This window comes from Bombus terrestris, chromosome 15 (assembly GCF_910591885.1).
Source record: "Bombus terrestris chromosome 15, iyBomTerr1.2, whole genome shotgun sequence".
NCBI classification, from domain to species: Eukaryota; Metazoa; Arthropoda; class Insecta; order Hymenoptera; family Apidae; genus Bombus; species Bombus terrestris.
The window spans coordinates 10,657,104-10,673,573 of NC_063283.1; the positions used below are offsets into that span (position 1 = coordinate 10,657,104).

At 37.1% G+C, this 16,470-nt stretch overlaps 1 long non-coding RNA gene across 1 annotated transcript in view; it reads right to left on the minus strand.

The window, feature by feature from the left end:
• LOC125386390 overlaps window positions 1–15,458 on the minus strand; it is a 73,526-nt gene extending 58,068 nt beyond the window's left edge. The window contains exon 1 of the long non-coding RNA XR_007226494.1: window positions 14,754–15,458. This is a non-coding gene — a long non-coding RNA (uncharacterized LOC125386390). The remainder of the gene's footprint in view (window positions 1–14,753) is intronic.
• Between the last annotated feature and the right edge of the window lie 1,012 nt (window positions 15,459–16,470).

Consider the following 16,470-nt stretch of genomic DNA (forward strand, 5'->3'; position numbering starts at 1 on the left):
AACTTTGCAAAGAAGATAATTACACTGATGCGTATGTATAAGTTAAGTAAGTGATTGATTTAAGGGTAGAAACCCAGTAATGACATGTTCACTATTCTAACGATGAAGAATAACTGAAGTAAAGTGATGATGCTGTGTCGGAGGAAAGCTAGTGATGGGCGTGTCTAACGCAAGGGATCATCGGATTTGTTGTTGACAATTTTAGTTAGGAAAGTGAGGGCAATAGACATTGCTTCTGATTGGATAAAAGAAGGTTGGTGGACTAGGAAGGATCTTAGCCACCCTCGATAGAAAGTTGCTAGTGTGAAGTATCATACGTGAGAAAAACTAACTTTCCCGTGTCTTCTCGTAGTAAACAATAAGCTTTAGAAACGATTCAATAAAGAAATGTTTGTTCGGTCTAAAGGACCTTAGCTAGAAAATTCCTGAGGTTTATGATAGGTCCTTAAGACTATTGAGGATACGTAGTAAGGATATGCAGACATGTGGTTGCTATCTTGCCCACGGTGTGTGGCCTGGTCTAGGTAGGGTGTCACCCGACGTAACAGTAATGGTACCGGCTATAGTTATCGCTAGGCTGAGAATGTGTATATATTTATGGGAAGCGTAAAGGTGCAACGATACAGAAAATGTTCATACCACGCAGAAATATATCCAATTATAACATTTACCGAAGGAAACAAATCTTTTCTCTGGATTTTTCTTGCATAAATTTTGCATCGATATCTGCGGTCTAATCTTCAGACACGTTGTTAATCTTAAAAATGTTAAAATCTCACGATTAATTTCACGGACACTTCTTACATCGGCCAGACGGAATTTTCATCGTGACGATCTTGTCACACGTTCTTACGTACGTACCAAAGAAAGTGACCTTCACTGTGGTAGAGCGTAATCAGCGATAGGATAGGACTTTGGCACCTCAGGAATCTCTTAGACCGCGAGATCAAAGCAGCGTGGGTGTTTTAATTACGGGCAAATGAGTCGAACGCGTAGATTCCTGGTGTTCGGTGTCATCGATATATCGCTGTTCAATGGGCCTTGAGCCTATCGCAACGCGGCTCATTTGCAGCCGCGTTCTAGGTCTCTTTCCAAACGCGAAGGATGTAAAGAAGGTATAGACTTTGCGACACTGGCATTGAAAGAGTTTCGCGAATTCTACAATCGTACTACGGATGAAGGCGAATCGGTAACGAGAAGAAAGAAAAATCTTCCACGAAATCGTTCGCTACCCTACCAACGTCTATTATATTATAACTTTCCACGAGCAATCGCGAAAACCGATCAGTTTTTACGAACTATTTTGCTATTGTGTGCAGCAGATGTGGATTTCGTAAGAGAACGAATTTGGAAGAACTATGGATAGATACTTATTTCGATCAAAAATAAATATTCTTAATAGATATAAGATTCTTAGATTCCGCAGATGTATATTTATAGAATATTTGAATATTTGGAAATTGATCGAGTTGAAAGAATGGCAAACTATTGCGAAACCACTCGTGCGTCGTGGCAGTGAAATCAATTTTCCTTGTTACCAAAGCAAATTGTGCTCACGCGCGATAGCAAATTCCCAAATTCTGATTATCGCGACTTATATGGAAATTGCGACGATTACTTATCGGGTGTAATAGATAGCACGAAACACTTGTTTTACACAATGTGGTTGTGCTGTCCTCCGGTTTACGTGGCAATAATCCTTGACATCCTTTGATTCGGCTCGACGCGTGAATGGAACAATTACAACTGGTCCTATTTCATTTGCAGATGATTTACTCGATCTCTTGTTAGAGCCTTTCTAAGAATTAGCACTTGAAGGACCCGTACTTTCGGCAGTACCATCGTACAGTCTTTTCTACTTATTTTACCCTTTCTCTTACTTAACTTCTTCGAGATTCGACCGACCGACGCTCGACGTATTACTCGTGGCTTACTTAAAGCGCAATGAATGCTATCGAAATAAACTTTTATTCAGATAATAATTCAAATAAAACTTTCGTTTTATTTATTATTTGCTGTGTTGCTTTATAACACGAGAAACATAACAGCAAGTAATATTATTTGAATAACAATATTTTTGGGAAGTAAATTACGTACACAGGTTAGGTTGGATACAGTCGGCGAGAAGAATGGGGTTGTACGTTCGTGCAGAGAGTTTTAAAAACGGAGAGTGGATACTCGCAGTTGTTGCAGTGATAAACGAACGTACTTAGGAAGTTCTTTTCTTTTTCTTTCGGTAATTAGGAAAGACAGTGTGGGTATTTGTTGGAGAATCGTGAGTGTAATTGACAAGGATGAGATTTTAGAGGCAGGTGTGCTTGTAAAGCTAATGTATTAACACTTCCTCGGCCAGATTTTCGTAAGAAGTAAAATCATATCTACGTAACCTATAACACGGAATAAATAGTACTTCAGAAAGTAAAAGAGATGCAGAATACATAATTTACGGACTGGAAGAGCGAGATATGTTAAGAAAGTTCAAATGTTACCTTTAATCGTATGGAGACGTGTTCCTTCGGCGTTCCTTTAACCAAATTATCCCTATACGTTAACCCGGCGCCGGAGACGAAAAAACACGTGCAAAAAGCGAAGGGATAGTTGCGAAGCAAGTGAAAAGTCACGAGACGAGTTTGCAGTCAGCTGGAAAAAGCTGGCCCCTTTGGGATTATCCTGTTTCGGATCGTAAATCATTCCCGAAGGACGCGAGGACGAAGAGCTCGCGGTGCTTTCTGAGTGGAATATTGCGGCTCGAGTGAAAATTGCGTAGAAATTTGTCGGTAGCTTGATTTATTGAACGCGATCAAACCTTCCAGGGTTAAAAAACTAGGAAATAAAGTTTCAAACTGACATAAAGATTAATCGTTTCTTGCCTCATCCTGTATCAATCGTTAAAGAATACTTCGATGTAAGAGTAATATATTTCTAAGCATTTCTTCTATTAATCGTGAAAATTTCTACCAAAATGTTTGGTTTTACGTAAAGTTCCTGTGTCACTGTGACCATAGTCAAGCTGATGAAATAAATGTTTTAAAAAAAAGATACAGCACTCTCACGCGATATTCACACAATTTTTCATAATTGACGATTGGAGTAATTTACGCATTGGTAAATTATATTACACGTATAAATTATAATTATAATCAGTATATTACGTTTCATTGATCGGATCAACATTGACCTCCGCGTTAATCGAACGAAATAAAATATATTCTCTTCGATCGAACGATCAGATTCCAATATTCTCTCTTCGTTAGGTTTAGTTAGTAAATTTAATTTCAATTAAACAAGTGCAAAATGGTATGCACAAGGCATCAAGGATTAACACCACGCGTCGTTGATCATAGTCGTGTTCAATACCAATCAAAACCTTGCTACTTCGATATTGGTTCAAACACATCATTAACGTGATCGGACAATAAGCTCGAATCTCATCATAGCTGATGCATCGGATGCGTGTTTCGAGCGTATCAGGCGTGTTCCACAGAAGCAAGTATCGATATGCGAACGCTTCTATGCGATGGACAACGCCTCGTGGCGTTGATTGCTATATTCTCTAGCTCCATAGGATTGCATTTGCGATTTAGATTTGGCATTCTGACTATTGTTGGAATTGGCATATCCTTTTACAAATGTCGACCAATCGTAGATTTTTTGTATACGCGTAAGGTTGTTTTGGACGAATTATTTTATTATGGAAAGTACGTAGGATCCATAGCGAATCATGAAAATTATAAGGAATTTGTTATATGAACGAGAACATGATTTCTTTTGTAAGATATATTATATCACACAATAGTCAAATCTTATTTAAGGAAAAGATTTATGTCCCATATCACCCTACATTCCCCTACATATATAGAAACGCGAGAGATAAAATAAATATTAAATTGTTATATTTTGTTATATTTCAATATTAAATAAAAATGAAATAACGATAATAATTCGCGGATCAATCACAAAAAGCTATTTCATTTTCGAATCATATGGCACTCTTGAAGACCTCGTATCCATCGGTACATTCTTCTTGAAGAATCAAACTTCCACGTGATATCACACATACCAGATTACTCTAACATTCTTCGAATTTCTCATCGGTTGTTACTAATGTTTCGGTATAAGCGACTTCTCACTCTTACGCTTCAGATATCAATGGAAAGTTTGACCGCAAGACGTCTCGGTGTCTCTTCATCGGACATGTAGTTTACCGCGCGTCGCGATTCCCGTCTCGATACTTTGAAGGAAATAAGTTTTAACCGGTCGATCGGATCGAAATTGTTGAGGTTATTCGGTATATAAAGAGAGAAAAACGCGTGGATAAAGTGTAAGATACAAAATATATATTTGACTTAACAGTGCAATACAGGAATACAATTTGAGCTGGTCCAGATCCGCACGCTAGCAGTGTTACTTTATGACTGAAAACCCCGAAGTCAACGTCGCCTGTCTACTGTTTATGGTCTGCCTCCCTGCTATTCTTTTGTCTATATGCTGTCGATGGCTTCAGCGCTTGAGAAAGCTAAAAAGACCAGATGTGGAGTTTTCCTAGAAGTGGTGACCACTTCAACAGAAATGAATCGAATTACGGAACGCTTAACAGGATCGCAACGAGGTGTCGACTGGCTTCAAAGGAAGGCGATTAAGGGGGTAACCTTGGACTCGGGGAGAGAGATCCCACGGGATCCCTGGGAACCGATATATTGGCAAGGGGTTGCACGTAGGCGGAAACGGCTGGAACACACTAAACCAGGATCGATAGGGGTGGGGTCGATGGATAGTCGGAAGCTCGCCCTTGCTGCCGTCACAGAATAAGTAGATAATATTTCACCGGAGTATTCAAATAACGTCTCGTGGAAAGACGGCATCTTGCAAACCGAGACGATGTCGTTGAACACGTACCATTTCAAAGAAGAAGACAAGAGACTAAGGAAGAAAGGAAGGAAGGTTGCAACCTTCAATTCGATCTGAAAAGCCGCTCGAAAAATCCTTCGTGGCTTAATATCCGCACTGCTCCTCTGGCTTAAGGATCGACTCAAACTGGCCGTCTCAACAGCTCGCTGAATTTTTTATCGAGTTTCCGTTTTTCCGCTCCGTCGATCCATACACTGAGCACGAGCATCGATTTCGTAGCCAAGCCACGGAACTTTTTGTTTGTTCTTTCATCAACTGCGAGGAAGAAAAGCGATAGAATGGTTTATAGGAATAGCTTGATATGGCTAGCTTTAACACGAAGATGAAATGTTACGAAATTGACCGGCGAATATGACCGGTTCGTATGCAAATCGATATATCCAGATACGAATAAAAGAAATTTCCCACCCCTCTTCTGAACGTTTCGTCTATCTACTTATTTTGTCGCTTGCAATTTGCAAGGAACTCGAAACGTTTGAATAATGTTCCAAGACGTTAGTGCCCCCGAGACAAGACGAAATCAATTGGCCACAATGCAGACAGCCTTCGATTTTAGCTAAGGGGCATCGGAAGACTTACCAAGAATCTGACCTCTGCTTCTGTTCCGTTCGAGGGGTGGATTTACAATAGAGGCTGGGCGCCTGGTTTCTATCGCGATCACTTTTAATTTTGTTTTCCTCTGTCCCGAACCAAGATGGGTAACGTTCCGCGGAAAGAAAATATTCCAAGATCTTAGAGCATCCTTGACATCTCCAGAACGACGAATTAACTTCGTTTCATCTTACGATTCACTGCATTTCATCTCCATCGATCTCTTTTAGCATTCGTTTCTTCGGCATTTTGGTCGCTTTGCCGCGAATATATCGATATACGTATGTGATCGTGATCATAGATGTGGATAGTTAGAATGTGTTCATTTGTGATTTTGTTTGCAGGAATTATGAGTGAGAAAAAGGGAAATGTGTCGTTGTAAGTTATAAATCGTGCCTTTTCTCGACTAAAATAATACTTTTTATGAAAAAAAGCAATAAAGTAGAATTTATTCGTTGCAATGATACGTGACAAGTGACAAGATACATGCAATAATACCTGACAAGTTAGTTACAGTAATATTAAAAAATACCAATTATTAAATTAATCAAAATGATTTTATCAAAATATAAATAGCAATTTATTTGCGGCATTCGCAATACATATCATTACATTAATACATAATAGTTTGCAGGAATGGGAATGAAGAGCGAGTGATACGATCTTTACTAAACGAGGATGGATACAACAACGAATGTACACCTTTTCTATTTACAATTAATAGGAAAATGGTTTAATTAGAATATCGTCATTGGTCTGAATTTAGCTACAAATTACAAATCGGTACTTTTAATATCACAGCATTGTCCTAGTTACGTTGTACATACTATATAATTCTTGGCACAAAAATAGTAGAAGAAACTTGAACAGAAGAGACAAGGACAGTATGCGAGACGAAGATAATTAAAAGACGACGATCGTGTGTTATAAAAAAATTGTCTATAGCCTTTGTACAAATGTACTGTAATATCGTCTATTGGTATCTATTCCAGGTATTCTTTCTGTCATTCTCATTCGATCGTCACAAATGACTCTAGAAAAAAATATGCTAAGATAAAGCTATGCTAGCTATGGTAGCAAGGTTAATTGTTTCGACCGGATATACTAGTCATTCAAAATTTATATCGCGAAGTTACGTTGAACGCGTGCTGTCCTGAGAAACAACTACGAGGTGCATACAACTTTCTTTGTAACTGATGAAGATTGGAAACGACCAATCGCGTATACTTTATCGTTTTGTATCTATGTATGGTCGATAACTGTGCTGTACGACCTTCTTTGTGAGCTATTTCTTCGTTTGTCGAAGCGAAGTATGAAGATTGAAATCGAAATATTTCCAATCGATCACCCGGTTAATCGCTCTTGGCTATCTGTTTACGTCGAAACTTTAATGCGAGCGGGAAATAAGAAGGAGCAAACAATTACACGCGATACGAAGCTTCTGGTATTCGCGCTATAAGATAATTGACAAACTTTCGTTTTTAACTGGCAATTTTAATTTACTCTGGGTGTTAAAATATTCAGTAGATGTATATGACTATAGAGGAAAGAAAATTAGTTACGCAAAAGTTGACAAATCTATATTTTCCTCTATCGAAATTTCATATGCTTTATAGAAAAAGAGACAAAGGAAGATATTTCTATCCATAAAAATTTATAAAAGTTAACACCTAAATATATGTTTCATGAACCAAAGAATTAATATTAAAATTAGATCGTTTGTTTCTCTCTTACAAATTGACTATATTTTATAAAGAATAAAATTCCTCGTCTCTTTCGATAATATTTTCTTTATCATAAAACGAAGATACAATAACAGGCGCATGTGTTCCGTGATACTTCGTTTAAAGCATCCGTTTACAATTCATGGCATTACGCCTGTTAAGAAGCACGAACTTCTTCGAGCAAGTAGCGTAGGAATATCCCTACAATCACGAAACAAGACCACTAGTGCAGCTTCCTATGAAATATCGATCGTCACGTCATAACAAACTACAGGTTCCATACTCAAGCCCAAGTAATTCACATGTTCGGTTGAATCGATCGAAACAAAAGAGCCATTATATGAGAAGGAAGCTGCAGGCAATTATTATAAGAAAATCGTGTTCATAGTGTTACACTACCGTATAAATAGTATTCTTAAAACAATTATCGAAGAAATCTATATAACGTTAGCTCCAGCTTGCGTTAACAGAAGATACGTGAAGATTATAACGCGAAGAATAGAAGATGTATTTTAATGTAAGATATTTGTGGTACAAAGGTTGAAATGATTATTGTATTAATTTTCAACATTGAACGAAATAAAAATTAATTTCCCAACTAATTAAGATAAAAATTTAACAACCTGATATTGCTATCTAATATGTCTTGACCGATCGTATTAGTGAAATATCGTTTGAAAATGCATCGAAGTGGCAACGCTCGCGCGTATAAGCTTAATTTGCATTTAGCTATAAAATTACCATCAAAAGCCACAGCGTTCACGATATTCGAGCAAAAACACGCGTCCTCCGGAGCGCGAAGTGAACCAACATCTATATACTCGCCATTAATGGTCCTAATAATTGCAGCCACGGTACAATCCCGACTACAGGAATGCGTCGATTAATTGGCTATATGTAATCGAAATGGCATTCCGAACTTTCTTCGAAGAATTTCAATTTTAAATTTAAAGCGAACGTTCGAGGCCAGATTACGGCTGACTTTTTGTCGCCTCTGACTATTCTTTTTCTGTGCCATTAATCGCCCTTCTAATCGTGCCTTCGCGAACAAGTTGGTGAGCGCGAGGTTATCTGGCGACAAGGTTAGCAGATCTTAATGTTCTTTGTTGACCGCGAAGAAAAATATCGTGTAAAATGAAAAGGAGGATTGAAATTTTGAAATTGTAACGATTTATTATCTTGGTATTTAATTCTACGCTGATTTCAAAAAATAGTCGCCTGAAATATCGTAGTGCGCCAAACGCGTTCGTTTGCAGCCACTCGACAGCCACTCGTATTGGTAAACTGAGAATTTTAATGTGCGAACTAGTGGCAAAAAATTAAACTACTGGGAGTAGGTCGAGTATCCATATGATCACCAACGTTTAATTAAATGAACATGTTGTGAAAAACGAATGTTCTTAAATTTGTTTTAGTGCTTTCAAATCGGACATAATAATGAGAGTCATATAATTTAGTTAAATAGTTATAAAAACTTATGCGATGGAATTTTCTCCTAGAAAAAATGAAAGTGAATATAGTGGCCCGCATTAATATACCTTCGGACGCTTTTCTCAAAAACGGAATAACTTTTTTAAAATTGAGCCAAACGGTCTTATTGAAAAATTAGAAGATCTAGCTTACCAGATGACGCGTAAGAATTTTTTGAAAAAAATACAATTGATCGGAATTGCGAAGAAAAAAGTAAAGATTATTTTTTGCAACTTTTCTATCTGAGCCTGTAATGAAAATTTAAACAAAGCGTTTTGAACATTTACGAGAGTTATGTACTTCGAAATCGCTTAGTGTAGGAACAAACGACGCGCATCGAAAAAGGTAGATTTACTGCGATTACAGGCCAAATGTCGTAGAAAATTGTGATTTTCAACATTTTTACTGTTTGTAGCTCGTAGCAACGTTAAGCAATCTTGATGAAAATGTTCACTTTCTACTTTCGTTTTTTTTAGGAAAACATCGATACAAAGTTGTTTTTAATTTTGGCCAAGAAACACCGTTTTTCAGACCACTGTGAGTCGTCAAGTACGACAAGTCGTCAAGTGATTCTCTGTACACGATCACACGGGAAATATTGTCTGTCTTATCGACTGAAAAATATTCGCGATCGCGGCTCGATCGACGAGAAACAAGCATCCGACTCTCTGGAGTTCGTTTAAGCTGCAAGAAAACTCGAGAGCCGGTGCAGCCGCGTGATACTCGGAGATTTATGATCCCGAGATCGAACTTCTCGTGTTTCTTACGCTGGCTGTCGTTACCTTGAAACGTCGAACGACAGGGTAGTCTGAGAACGTCGAATGAGGGTTCATGGATAATAGAATTTCGTTGGATTTTTCTGTGGCACGTAAGACAACGCCGGAAGCTTCGATCAATCAGAACTGTCGTTCTTTTGAAACGTTATCACAGCAACGTTCCTGTTACTATGATGGCGGATGACAAACGTTTTGTTAACTTTAATACTCATAATATAAGGTAATTCTTCCGTTAGTAGACACCAAAACAAGTGCTATAAATCATACTACGAATCGTACATTTACATTTTAGATATGTAGTATAGAAATTTGAATTTTAGCCAGCTACAAATGGTAGAAATACGTAGATAGATTGAGGCACGAACGATGAAAGAAGACCATATAACCAACCAAGATTTTGCACGTGTCCTGAGAATATCTATCTATTATTAAAGAACGAGAGATCAGCGTTATGGTAGCTCCACGATATAGCAAAATTGTAAAATCAATCAGGAATGAAATTAACGCGTTTATTTAGATATCAGAGAAAACAAATTGACAGAAATACGAGAAGATAAAGATTCGAATCGTCGGTTACGGTTGTATAAAGAAATGTTTAATACAGCGTTAGTGTAACTTATCGAAATATTAAAAAATACTTTCCTTTATATTTCAAGTATGATCTGTTCTATATAATCATTCTTTGTTTTCCTGCTCATCCTAACCTTTCGTTTTACATGCACGTTGGAACAGAACGAAACATGGAAATGTAAAAGGCGGATGGCGTAGATGATCCTCGAGAATCGTTAATTATTTCAACGAAATCGATCGAGATACGTCAGATGGAGGGAGAGAAGGTCGTACCTTTGAATATTAATTAGACCCTTTGAATCGATGCTTCCCATTTGAATTTCATGGGGCTACGTTAAATGCCTCGTATTCGTGCCGTGATTTCAACAGAGTCGACGATTTTTATTACGATGATCGGGAAGAAATTACACCGGGACTTATCAACGCGTTATTAACTTCAGGGAAGATTTTATCATACATTTATCGAGAACACTGAAATTCGTTTAGACAATGAATAAACATCTCTTTTCCTCGTTATCGCTTCTACATCGTCACCAGTGAAGAGAAAAAACCTTTTCTATTTATCTTCTACCTTTTTTCTCTTGTAATCCCTCGCTTTATCCGCGGTTCTCGACTGGCAATCTTTCCCTTGATCGCCTAAAAGCGATTAGAATATTCGCATCGCCTCTCGTTCGGAAGTTTTCAGTTTAATTAACGGATATGAGATAGCAAATTGTGGACATATTCTATCCGGTATGGAATTATCGACGAAGATGCGATTAACGTGGCAACTCAATTAGAATGTCGATTAGTTTCTCACACCCTGACCGCCTCCCTTTCTCTCTCGCGCTCTAGCATCATCGCTCTCGACCTTGCATCATCACTCTCCACCTTACAGCTCTTCTTTCCCAACGTGCTCCACGTCGTTTAGCTATTTTCCCCTAATCCGCCCCCCTTGAGTCTGGAATTTTCGGAAATCTATGAAGCTGACAGTTTTGTCAGCGAAATTGATTTTCAATCGATTCTAGCGAACTGAGAGGAATTTTTCATATTTTCTTGAATAGAATTGAATTTTCTGTCACCTGCGTTATTTTTGCAATTTGATAATCGCATCGATGCATCGTATCAACCAGTAACAAAAATTCTTTCATTTTGATTTAAATTTAATACCTAATACGTTATTTATAATATTATAATATTTAAATAGAAATCTTAGAGGTACGCTATAGCGGAATTTAGGTATAATATATTAGCCATGAGGTAAAGTATTAGGTCATCCCATAAGTTCGTGCCGACTTTTGTGTATACATTTCATGTGTCAATTTATAAACATACGGCGATAAGGGACCAATGCACTTGAGCTTAGCTGATCGAGAACAGGTTAGGACAGATTTTCGTGGGTATAAGATCATAATATAGTGAACACAGTGACTTCTAACAGTAAAAAATCATGAGTGAAATTCGTATCCATTTTCGACATCTCATGTTATATGAATTTCGGAAAGGAAGTTCTGTAACAATTGCCACGAAAAACATATGTGCTGTTTACGGAGAAAATGCGCTTTCATCTTGCACCTGTAGGAAGTGGTTCCAACGTTTTAGAGTTGGGAATTTCTGTTTAGAAGACGAGGAATGCTCCGGGCGTCCTCCTCAGACAGACGAAGATAAAATTCGGGATCTTGTTGAAAAATCACGAAGTTTGACAGTTCAAGAGATGTCAAATGTTCTGAAAATACCTAAGACAACGATTCATAGGTGTTTAAAAAAAATGGGGATGGTGTCAAAGTTGAACGTTTGGGTACCCCATGAACTTACGGAACGGAACCGTCTTGAATGAACGACAGCGTGCATGTCATTATTTGCGCGTAATAAACATGAGCCATTCCTTAAACGCCTGGTAACTGGTGATGAAAAGTGGATACTTTACGAAAACCCTGAACGGAAACGTAATTGGTCCCAACAAAATCAGCCAACTCAACGCTGTGCAAAACCAGGGTTACATCCACGTAAAGTTCTTTTGTGTGTATGGTGGGATTATAAAGGAATATTCTATTTTGAACTTTTATCTAGTGGTGATACCATTAATTCAGACAAATATTGCACTCAGTTAGAAAAATTAAGGGAAGCACTAGCTGAAAAACGGCCAGGTTTAGTGAATAGGAACAACGTTATCTTCCATCACGACAACGCTAGACCGCATGTCGCGAAAAGCGTTACAAAAAAATTGTCTGAATTTAATTGGGAAATTTTACCACATCCCCCATATTCTCCAGACATTGCCCCATTTGATTACCACCTGTTCAGAGCATTACAACACTTTTTAGTAGGAAAAAAATTTGAAAATATTGACATTCTCAAAAATAGCTTAGAAAATTATTTTAAAGAAAAACAAGAAAACTTTTATCGAGACGGAATAATGGCTCTACCAGAAAAATGGGAAGAAGTTGTACAACGAGAGGGAGATAACATTTTTTCATGAAACTGAAAGGTATATAAACAATCTTAACATATATAACCGCTCGAAAAACGGCACGAACTTATGGGATGACCTAATATATTTAGCCATGACTGAGATACTAAAAATAGTTCGTTTGCTATTTCAACCCGTCGAATTTGTTGAAAGGTACAGTAGTCTCCCCGCATTGCGGCCTTTTACTTTCAGTCGGCCAAACGCGCCGCATACACGTGTCTTCCAATCGATCCCATGTTTTTCAGCAATCGTGAAACGCAGTTCAATTCCCTACCGAGGAACTTCCTCTATCATTCTTACCGTGCTTTTTATTAAGAAAAAGGAAAGAGGAGGATGCTCGAGATGGGACGGTCTTATGTCGATCGATTAACCGCGCGCGTTGCCAAGTTTGATTCGAGTGTTTCGTCGCGAACGCTCGTTCAGGATTTTTATTGGTCGTCGACGATGGTTCGGGAACTTGGAGACATTCCGGTCGAGCACACACGAGATACCGTCTCCGCGCTCGAAATGGCCGGATAATAAGTAATTTCTGATTTACGATCATGCCGGGTACTTTTGCTAGTACAAGCGTGTTATGCATATTGGACAGTTGTGTACGTTGCGTTGAGAATCACCGAAACCCTGACTTAACTCTGTCTGTGAAAGTTTTTTGGAGTTACCGATACTCCGAGCTTGTTTTACTTTCGCTTTTACCCGTTTGCGTTACACATTGAAGGGATTTCTTGAATTGGAAAACAATAATTCCTTTTTCTTCAATCCTGCGAAGGAGGATTTGTCATATATGTGTGAAACCTAAATAGATTTTTGATAAAATTGGCGAGCTCGAAGAGTTTGAAAAATTGAAATTTTTTAAAGATTAAAACACTTTGTAAAATGACTAATGCAACTAAATTTGTCGTAATAAATAATTATTATAAATAACAAATAACGAAGAAGACAACGAATATAAACAATTATGATCATAAAAATCAATCGATCGCCGATATATTTGTAAGAAAGCATATAAAACAAGTGCGTACGTAATCGATTGTAATTTAAGATAAATGGGACGTACGTTCATCTTTAACTTCCCCTTTACGCCTTCGTGTCGATCTTGGTTCGGTTAAGCATGAAATTAGAATGGAACAAGTTGTTTAATCTTCCACTAAGCTTCGCCTATTTATCTGGATATCTAGCAATAATTACCGTTTCCCATGCAATGATTTTAACTAAAATTTACGTACACTGATAGTAGATTTCAGTGTATATAAAAAATGTATAAAAAAGACTGAGTAGCGATTATAAAATTTGCCTATATCGTTTTATTTTTCAATATTGTATGGTTCAGTACATATCGTAATACTTATAGCGAATAATACTATAAATCTTTAAATTTGAGTATAATTTCGTTATAAATAATAATTATTTGTTGGGAATGAAACAGGAACAAGAATGAAACTAAGAATAAGATAGCGTTTCAGTCGGAAATTACGTAGCTTCACGGAAAAATGACAGGAAGCCAAAATATTTCACGGACATCGGCAGTCAAACTATAGTGAGATCTTTGAGAGCTTGCGACTGAAATAAAATGAGTTAGCTCTCCGCAACGAACCCTACAAAACGAATTACGAACTCGCCGGAAGTTTGACAAAAGTCGAAGATGTTTAAGAATCGGAATGCGAAATCAGTCGCCACTTCTTCAGCAACGTTTCATCTTTTGCAAGCGTCAGAAGGCCAACGCCGAATACATAAATACATATATTGTATAAAGCCTCGTTTTTAAACAGTTCTTAAGAAGCGATCATGTTGGTCTCGAATATAGTGAATGTTTGGAGAAATTTTCTACGCTTTTAAGAAAAAAGTAGTCTGTTTTTGAAATTTTGAACTACATATTATGCCATGTACCTAATTTATTAAATTATTTTTCGGAAAGTCAATTTTACAAGAAAGAAGAGAAGAAATTTTATAATCCAAACTTTTGTAGATTTTTATAACTAGAACTATAGAATAACTTGTAGATTTTTATAACATAATACAATTATGAAAAATACATTTTTAGAACTTTATTACGTAAGTACGTGATTAACGTTCATATTGGAAGAAACAAATTACATACTTCCATAGGTTTATTTACAGGAAGAAAATGAGATACATAATAATAAAGTTTAATCTAAACGCATCATTTTTCTGTACTTTTCAATTTTTAGATGGAATTCGGTGCTAATCGATGTGATTTCTGAACAGCTCAAGTATGGACAACTAAAAAAATTAAATTTTCAAACTCACCAGTCACGCCATAGATACATGTAAATAAAGATCGATATAATTTGTCCTCCTTTAAAATGTTCTGTTGTGGTCGACCGTTGCTCTGTATTTTGACTGTTATTGACATTCTCCAATGTTGTGGACTCTTCCTGCGTACGCAATTTGCTCGACGATCAATTATTCGAGCGAAAATATACGCTACACATCGTTCGACTTGTTGGTTAACCTGATTATGCGCGTACAAATTTTAACGAGTACTTTTTTTAAACCACCGACTTACTAACACGGTCCCACAATTAAACTACAGTTATGGCGAATGCGTGTTCTTATAGACAGATTGGGACAAATATATGGTTTCTTATGAATGCATACGTTACAGTTTTTAGATATTTCACTTGTCAAAACCAAAGTCTCGAAATCACGAATCCAGCGTAAACCGCCGTAGCCTAACCAATATTTTCCGCATCAAATCAACAAATTATTTCAGATAAGTACGTACACATAGTACGTAGTTGTTTAAAAGACAGACAATTCGATTGTTCGGAGCAGTAAAATCAACAGAAAAGAAGATATGTTTACGGCACGATACTACTTTCGCGGTATTGCTTCCTTTTGATGATTTTAAGAATCGATACGGTACGTCTCTGCGATCGATACTCCGGTCGATAATGCGCACCTATCGCAGTTGAGCAATTTGAAGCGTGATGCGCGCGCAGAGTAGTTTTAACGACTTGAAATGTGGTGAGGGTAACGTGTAGTTTCGTGTTTGATTTTTGTGCAATTTTTCAATGTTTTAATCAATATTATCAAAATCTAAAAGATCTTTCTGCAGACTTACGAGGTGTTTATATTCTCCAGCTATTTCATACAGTGAGTAGGAAGTTTTATATTTAAAAGTTTGGTAATTAAATGTTTGAACGTCGCGTCGTTTCGATTTTAAGCGGTCGCCATGTACAATACTTGCTTGAATTCAAATCAGAGAATCACATTGCAATTCATGCAGAGCAGGACCTTAGAGTCCTTCGACAGAGGAATAAATCTATCATGAACAAATGGAAAAGACAATACTTCTTGCATACTTTCTCTACGTCTAATCATTATCTTTGACAATAGGTTACACTATGCTCGAGACACTAACAAAGAATAGGAGGAAATAGCGAAACAAGGTTATTGGAATTTAGGCGAGCTCTTTGGCATAGGACCTACTGTATTTTAACATAACGCGACGAACGAAATTTTACGGAACTATGAAAAAGTCGTTGGATGGTAGTTGGAAAATTTGGGAACTTTACAAATTGAAAATGCCAACGATAAATATGTCCAAAATGAGTTATAGTAGTTAGAAAAAGATGATATGATTTTGATGATATGTTATCATAATTTTTAACGAAAAGGAAGCATTGTTCGCGATATCGAATGGTTTTTTTTACAAGAATAGCGAATATCTCATAATGAAAGTTAATCGCGGAAAAATTAAGCAAGAAGAATTATTGATTTTTAGTGACAATGTTAACGATAAGGAAAATCTTACGATGATTTTCGCGGATTTGCAACAGCGTGAAGTTTATTATAACTCTCTTTGTGGCTAGAAGATTTAGAAGCGGTTAGACGCGGAAAATTATGCTTTGAGCGTTGAGACGTTAAATAGACACGCGATTCTTCCTTTGTATTTTCTTCTTGCAGGAAATCGATTTTGACAGAGAGAAATATGTTTTGAAGCACAAATAGCATAAATTAA